The sequence below is a fragment of the Corvus brachyrhynchos genome, unplaced genomic scaffold (assembly GCF_000691975.1).
Source record: "Corvus brachyrhynchos isolate BGI_N302 unplaced genomic scaffold, ASM69197v1 scaffold150, whole genome shotgun sequence".
Taxonomy (NCBI): Eukaryota; Metazoa; Chordata; class Aves; order Passeriformes; family Corvidae; genus Corvus; species Corvus brachyrhynchos.
Window position 1 is genome coordinate 2,893,286 of NW_008236162.1, and position 8,155 is coordinate 2,901,440.

Sequence of the window (8,155 nt, forward strand, 5' to 3'; positions counted from 1 at the left end):
GCGCGGCACCGGAGCCCCTTAAATCACCGCTGAGGCTCAATAGGAAGGGACACGGCTAAGAGCTGTATCGATCCCTTCTGCAGTGCACGGGCTCCCAAATCCCACGGCCAGCAAAAAACCTGGCGTGGAGCATGGGCTGCTGCCCCGGGAAGGGTGTCCCTGGGCTTCTCAGGGCTGGTGGTGACCGTGGGTGCTTCGCGTCTGGGGGTTTCAGGAGGTGCCACGACCCAGGTACCCAGAGAGCAGCCACAGCAACCCCACCCGTGGGGGGCCAAGGGGAGGGGGCACGCAGAGCATCCCAGCACCTTTCCACGGGATGGGGGAGAGGTGCGAGCAGCTCTGGCTGCCCTGGGGGCTCACTGTGGCCCTTCGAGGGGTCAGCACCTCCCTCCCTGGCCGGGCTCCAGGACAATTCGGGCTGAGTGGGCTGTAAATGAGGAAGAAGGGAAAACAAATGATGCCAGCAGCAAGTGAAGGAAGTGTAGGAGCATTATGTAAAATATTAAATTTAATGCTATTCCACTTTCCATCTCAGTTATTAAATTAACTGAGAACTATGCTTGCACTTAAAAGATTCCTGTCATATTTTATGCACACGATGATCTCAGAGTAATTCGTGTTAGAAATATGTCATGTTAAATTACAGATACCAATAAACCTTACTTAAACTCAGCATTGATCATGTGTGGGAGATAAACTCCTCAGGGCCCGATCCCCCCGGCCGTGCACCCCCGGCACTTCTCCCCACACTGGGATGGGACAGTGGGTGACAGAGGGGGGAATTTCCTTTCTTCCCTCCCCACCAGCTCAAGCATCTCCCACCGCAGGGCTGGGGCCAGGCAGAGCCAGCAGGGCATGGCAGGGACACAGGGGACACGGTGGGGTTTATCTCCCGGGAAGAGCAGGTGTTGCTTGACGTGCTGGGAGAGCCGAGGGCGCCGGGTGGGTGCGCGGAACGGGTGAGGGGTGATGGCTCTCCCTGCCGAGGTGACACCACTTATCGGCAAAGATTTGGTGTCACCGTCTCAAACGTGGCACGGTGACACTGTCTCCTATGTGGTGTCACCTCTGCTGGCACTGGCCCATTGTCCCAGCTGCCCCCTCGGCGCGCGGGTGGAGGCAGCGATGGACGATGGCTGCCGCAGCCTCCATTTCTTTGCTGAGACACATAAAGCCCCTCTCCTCCTCCAGTGCTGAGTGTGCTGCTTTTAGGGGTGCCAGGATTGCACCCGCTCAGAGACACCCCCGACCCCGTAAATGGGGACAGTGGGGCAGGGAGGGCAGCCCTGGGGATGCTGCCCCCATGGCACCCCCAAAACGCAGCCCATCGCTGCAGGGTGAGCTCCCGGAGCCCTCAGGGCCGGCATCTGTCCTTGGCACGGGAGGGCAGCCCCGGCTCACAGCTCCCGCCGAGAGAGCGAGCCAGAGCTGCATTACGAGGCGCCAGGCTCGGCGGGAGAGGGAAAATGCTAATAATAGGCCTGGGCAGAAGGGGAGCACAGTCCCTCCCTCCTGCACAGCCTCCTGCAGCCTCCGGCCACCGCTCACCATGGGGATGCTCCTGGTCTGGGACCACCTGGGCAGGGCTGCCCCTGTGCCCCCCACAGCCGCAGAGGACAGATCCCGTCCCCACTGGGGCAATGCCAGCACATGGGGCCAGCAGAGCCCTCGGTGGGACAGGAGCACCGGACCCTTTCCCAAATCCCAGCCTGCAGCCTGCCCAGGGCTCGCTCTACTCCCACATGGCACAGCCCTCATGTGATCCAAGACTTGGCTTTTCCTTTATGAAAATCCTCTGCCTGTGTGCAGGAATCACAAGCTCTGGCTGCCCCGGGGCTGCTCCCACCGCAGCTCGGAGGCTTTTCTGGCAAGTTTGGCTTCTGCCTGCCCTTGAATAGCCCCGCTTGTTCTCGGAGGAGGGCCCGGCCGCCTCCCACCCAGCGCCGGCTCCAGCGCCCTCCTCCCTCCAGCCCAGCCCGGGGCCCCGCAGCCCCGGCGCCAGGACAGGGTGCACCCAGCGGGGTAGGGCTGGAGCCCCCCAGCTGTCTTCACCTTCAGGGACCCAATGGGAAGACCCAGTGTCCCCGGGACTGCTGCTGCTAATCCAGACCCAAGGAGCATCTGAAAGCTCAACCTGTTGGTTCCTTTCACTTTGAGAGTTACCCAGAGGCTCCCCAAGGTCAGTCCCTGCTCCGGTCATGGGTGGAAATGTGACCTGCCCAGAGCACGTCAGGATTTGGACCAGCCCGGTGTGACTGCCCAACCCCAAGGTGTGATTGAGGGGCTGTGTGCCACCATCCTTGGGGACAACAACTTCCCAGAGCAGCCAGGAGCCCTCGGAGCTGCTCCCGTGTTATCTCGGTGCTGGCAACTCCCGGCGCTGAGCACCCCTAAACCGGGTGCTGAGCTCTCCCTTCCCCACAGCCGAGCATCCCCAGAACCAACACAACCCAACCTGTGCCACGGGGGCCACACGGCGCCACCAAACCACGGGGACACCGGCCGTGACCTTGCGAAACTGAGCTCGGGTGGGGACCCCAGCCCCGCGCCGGCCACCCCACACCCACGGGTGCCCCCGAGCGCAGCCTCCCGCCGCCGGGGAGTAATTGGGTGCAGCAGCACATGCTGCGGGGCTGCTTTAATCCTGCTCCAGGTGGCTGCAATCCAGTGCAGGATTTACAGTGCCCTGACCCCGAGCTGTCAAGAAGGAACAGCCAGATTAATGGGGTGGGCGGGTTCGTGCAATAATCGTTTGTTTGATGTGACAAGCCTGATAGGCGTTGATTTACTTACAGACTGATAGGCTTTTAATTGAGCACCTCCGTCCCAGTCACATCAAAGGCAGAGGTTGACAAGGGGCCCCTTTTACCAAAAGCTCCCGGTGACTGACAGATCCTGGATGCTAATTATCCCGGGGAGGGGGTTCCCTCTTTTCTCTTCTCGGTGGTTTTTTATTCTCAGGCTGGGCCAGGCTGGCGCAGAGAAAGCTCCAATTCCTGCAGGAGAGGGTGCCTCTCCTCACCCAGAGCCCTCCGGCAAAGCCGAGCCCCGAGCACAACCCAGACAGGCTTTTGTTTCCCTCACAAGAGTTTTGGGGTGCCCCTGCCTCCTCCTGCTGCCAGGTGGCTGTGGCCACGATGCCCAGGATGTCACAGGCAGGAGGGCACCCAGGGACAGGGCTTCCCCCCGTGCTGTCTCCAGCACTGTCCCCACCAGGGAGATGCTGTCCCTGGCACCCACCTCGTCCCTGGGGTGCCCTTCCTCCACCTCTCCCTTGGCTCCTGGGCCTTTGGGGTTGCTCTGGGTAATTCCCCTCCTAAAGAAGAGGAGGGACATGGCCCTCTGGTTGTCACACAGGTCTGGGGGGTTGGGTGTGCTCACAGCACTTTTTCCCTGTCCCCAGAGCCAGCAAGGTCCAGCCTCAGAGGGAACCACTGGGACACCCACAGGAGCATCCCAGGCCGGTCCAGGTGGTCAGTGAGTACCTGCCCTGGTGTGCAGCCCATGCCCATCACCAAACTCACCTCTGGGTCCAGCTGTGCCACTCAATGGACAGAGATGGTAGAAATGAGCTGGAAAGTAGAGGCAGAACCAACCCAGAGCTGGTTTGTGGGCAATTTTTGGTGTCGGGGTGTGTTACCTGCCCCACCTGCTCGGTGTCCTCGCAGGGACTCCGTTACACACCGAGATTTGTGGATTACCCTGGATGGGCAGAGAAAGTCACCTGGAGGTGCGTGCGTGGACACAGGCGTGTGACAGAGCAGGTGCACAGCCCCCGACCCACCAAAGGGTCTGGAAAAGCAAAAGCAAACCCAAGTGGCTCAGACATTTTGTGAAAGACTTATAGGGGATTATGTTCTTAATGGGAAATTTAAGGATGTGGGTATAAATCACAGCCTTTTCCTCTAACCTGTGGGGTAGCATTCTCCTGAGCCTTTGGGCTGGATTAGCTCTGTCTATTTATGTTTTAAAGACGGATGTGTTTTTCAGTATCAAAATATAAATTATTTTTACTGTATCAATGATTAAATATTTTTCTTTGAGATCATAGAGTCCAAAAAAATAAATGTTTCTGAAAAGGCATTCAAAAAATTTAAAAGAAGAAAAAAATCCCTCTGAGAACCCCTTTTGTCATTTGCAACCAATAAAAATGCCTATTGTTATGAAGGGCTCATAAATAATCTGATTTTGGCATGCTTTCATACCATACAGAAAATGAATAAATTAAACTTGATTTACAGCCTTTTTCATTTTTATTAGAGTTGCTCCAAACATTTTCTGTGACGTACGTGCCAGATGAGCTGCACTGAATGGTTTGAGGCTCTGGCCCTGGTGTTACAGAAATTAAGTTGGTTTAATTTGCATAGTTTAATTAACTAATACTGGCAAAGAAAAAAAGGAAACTGGGGGTGAAGGTGAATTTTTTTGTGGGTGTCTGAAGACTCAATGAACCCACTGAGGCTGATCCCCCAAAGTGCCAGCACAGGGAAACACTGGCATCCCCACAGCGATTTTGGGGGGTGCCAGTGCTGACAGTGATGGAGACTGGGGGGTCACCATCACCCCCCCTCCCCCTTTAGAGATGGGGAAACTGAGGCACGGGAGCTTGGCTGCTTGGCACAGCTCTCTGCAGCCCCAGCATGGGGTTACCATGGGGGTCAGCAGGGAGAACACCCCAAACTATCCTGGCTACATTCCGTGGCTGTGCGAACCCTCACTCTGATGGCACGGCCGGAAACTTGGAGACAAACAGGCAAAAACCCCTAAAAAGCCTCAGTTAAGTGACTGTGACCCCGGGCCAGCCCTGACCACCCGAGCTCCCTCCCTCCCTCCCTCCCTCCCTCCCTCCCTCCAAAGCTCTTTGGTGAGTGTGGGATGTTCTCCTCCCCCTTCTGCAATTTATCCCGTAGAATTTCCCACCAGGAAACAGCTTCATTACATCAACAACAGGAAGACCCCACTGATTTGTCACACAGAAAAGCAGCTGTTAGTCACACATCAAGGGAACAGGGGAGGGGAAAAAACCCTTCACCTTTTTTTGCTTTAATGTTTGCAGCGTTAATGGCTCTGCGGAGGGAAGCGAGTCCCGGCCATTCCATAACTAACCATCACCAGCCAGGATCAGTTAATATCCAAGTGTCTTCCTGCTTTTCCTGCTACATGATTGCTTTGGAAAGAAAGATTAATTCCAACTTTAAAAAAGAAAACACTATTTTTATCATTGCCAGGAGTCTATACGGGCTTAAAAAAGAAAAAGCACTTGCTTGTCGTTTTACATCTTGCAATTTTGTCAGTTGTTTTAAAACATGTCTCCTGTAATAAATAAGATCATTTTTATGCACTTGTTCTGCAGCTAAAAGCAAGGCCTGGGCTGGTGCTGCGTGGGGAGTGGAGGGACTCTGGGATGGAGCAGGGCAGGGAAAACGCTGACTCCGAAGGTTTTGCTTCCAGGGAGCAGCTGGAGGGGCTGCGGGGTGGGTGAGGGAGGATTTACCTGGGAAGCAGCAGGTGTACAACAGGCACCGAGGCGCAGAGAAAGGCTCAGATTTAGGATGTGCCCTGGATCCTCATCATGCAGTGGGGGCTGGAACCATCCCCCAGCTCCCCCCACACTGACTGGAACCCCCGTGGGACCCGTCCGGGGACCCACCGAGCACGGGCTGTCCCTCTGCCCGGTCCCTCACGGCAGATGTCCCCTCAGCGCCCTGCAGAGGTGGGAGATGGTGCCTGGCCCCCCGTACCCCACACAACCCCCAGCTCCACTTATCCTGTTTTCCCTTAAACTGTGTCCCGCAGCAATGAAACAGGAGAGATTTATTCCAGAGTCAAAGCACAGCAGAGGAGAGTTACAGCGATTTAAATTCATGTCTTATCTTATCCCACCACAATTTTCCGTGCAGGTTGCAGCGCTTGGAGGCCTCTCTCCGTCCTGCCTGCTCTGCACCCCCTGGCACTCAGGATGCCAGTGCCACGGGACAGCAAACTCCCTGCTCAGACTCATCCCAAGTTACTGGAACATCTTGAACTTAAAGAAAAACTCACTTCCCTCTTCCCCAGCCTCACTTCACAGGTCACAAAGACGTCGGAGTCCCGGGGCTTCATTAGGGCTCTGCACAGGAACTCGTCCTTGGCAAAATCTAACCTCCTTCATGGCAGCCCAGGTGGGGCAAGTCCTGCTTAGGGACAAAAACATCATCAGTCATTGGTGAAAGTGCTCCTCGAGGATTCTTCAGCTTTGCTTCTCTTCCAAATATTTTGCTTTTCCTTTGGTGCTGGTGTTATTTTTGCTGGGCAAGGGTCTTGCTTTTATTTGAACTTGTGCAATCTCTGAGCAGAGAGGGGCTCATCATGGAGCAGAACTGGACATGGAACAGGGAAGTTTAACTTTCTCCCCTCTGATTACTGCTCTCCTTAAATAAATCCTCGTGGATTTTAGAGCAGAGGATCCAACGGGCTCCAGGAAGGGCACCAGCATGGAGCAAGATTCACCATTACCCATGACATCCCTCTGATGAAGCTTTAATCCAGCAAGCACAAGCTGACCCAGAAATGGCCTCTGTGTGCCAGCACCGGGGCTGGATCAGGCCTTGGGCATGACCCGAGGTTCGGGGAAGGACAAACAGCCCCGGGGGCATCGCTGCTCCGTGCCCTCGCTCCGCTCCGGCGGCATCGCCGCTGCTCTTACGCACTCGTCCCACCTGATTTTGGGTTGCTCTGTTAAGGCCGTGTTGTTGTTGGCGAACAACTCGAGTGACTTTGAGGAAAGCCTTTTTTTCTGTTTCCTCCTTTTCCTCCTTCCTTGAATGGCTCCTTTGAACGGCAGCGCCTCTCTGCTTACATCCCGCTGTCCGGATTGAATCAATCTTGCGGTCAGCTTTGGGAGAGTGAAAAAAAGAGAAGAAAAAAGCTTCACAAAGAGGGGAAATTGACAGGCCTGACCCTGGGTGTGATTGATAGTGGTTGGACAAGCGGGACTGGATGTGGGGCTGCGCTAGGCAATGCCAGCACTCACCAGGGAAATCCAGCAAAGCCTTTTTTCCCAGAACCCGGAGCAGCGGGCTCGGAGAGGGGTGGGCACATAAACTTAATAATAGCAACATTGTTGGAACATAAAGCATCTGTCAGGAGTTAATATGATTAATTAGAGGTGTCTGCCTCTCCCCCTTTCACCTCTCCCTCGCTGGGTAGGCAGGAGGGACCTGAAACACAAACCCAGGGAGGGCAGAGATGGGGCCAGAGTGGGCACCCAGCCCCACATTGCCTTTCTTCAGGCCAAAGGTCCTCAGTTCTCATTCCATCCTGGCCCTCACGATTTTCTCCTCATTCCCCCACCCCCATCCCATTGCACATCTCCCCCCAAGCCCCCATTCTCCCACCAGCTCCCACCTGAAGCCCAGGAGAGCTAGGGAAGCAGCACTCGCCCCACCCGGACCCCAGAGGCTCACATGCACGACGTCGCTTGGGTAAAGCTCCAGGATTTATCCATGTGCCTTGGCTCCTCATGGATAGAGCCTGGCTGAGCTTGGTTGGTTTTCAGCCCCCCCCCCAAAACTGAAGGCCCAGGGGTTTGTGAAATTAATTCAAGAATGTCTGGAAAAGGTAACTAGAAATAGGAAGTTAATTGTTGGAAGTTAATTAGTTATACAGCAGCCTGCACTGGCACCTGAAGACTTTTAAGACTCAGCAAACCAAAGAAAGGAGAAAATGCCCAGAAAAAAGGAGTTGTAGGTTCACAAGGGAATTGTCACTTTGTGAGAGCTCTGAGTTAAGGCCCAGCTGGCTGCTGGGGCAGGGCGGTGGCAGGGCACAGGCACTGGGCGCAGGTTTGGGTGCAGGAGCCACTGGCACAGAGGTGCTGAGCTGTGCCATGCCAAGCTGTGCCATGCCAAGCTGTGCCAGGCTGATCCTATCTAAGCCGTGCCAGGGCAGCAGTGCCATGCCATGGTGTGCCAGCTGAGCCATGCCATGATCAGCCAGGCTGGGCATGCCATGCCATCCTAAGCTGTGCCAGCAGTGCCATGTCAGCTGAGCCATGCCATGCTGAGGCGTGCTAAGCAGCGCCGTGCCATCCAAGCTGTGCCATCTCGTGTCAGCCGTGCCAAGGTGCGTTAGCAGTGCCATGCTGTGCCCTGCCAAGGCATTCCAGCCAAGCTAT

General features: G+C 55.6%; 1 long non-coding RNA gene across 4 annotated transcripts; it reads right to left on the bottom strand.

The window, feature by feature from the left end:
• Positions 1–5,788: 5,788 nt before the first annotated feature.
• LOC108446161 lies at positions 5,789–8,149 on the bottom strand. 4 transcript variants are annotated; one of them, XR_001861284.1, is made up of 2 exons: positions 7,446–8,149; positions 5,789–6,874 (listed from the first exon to the last, which is right to left on the bottom strand). It is a non-coding gene; the product is annotated as an uncharacterized LOC108446161 (long non-coding RNA). The 4 variants fall into 4 exon arrangements; XR_001861280.1 differs by having other exon boundaries at positions 5,789–7,118; XR_001861288.1 differs by having other exon boundaries at positions 7,387–8,149.
• Positions 8,150–8,155: the final 6 nt, after the last annotated feature.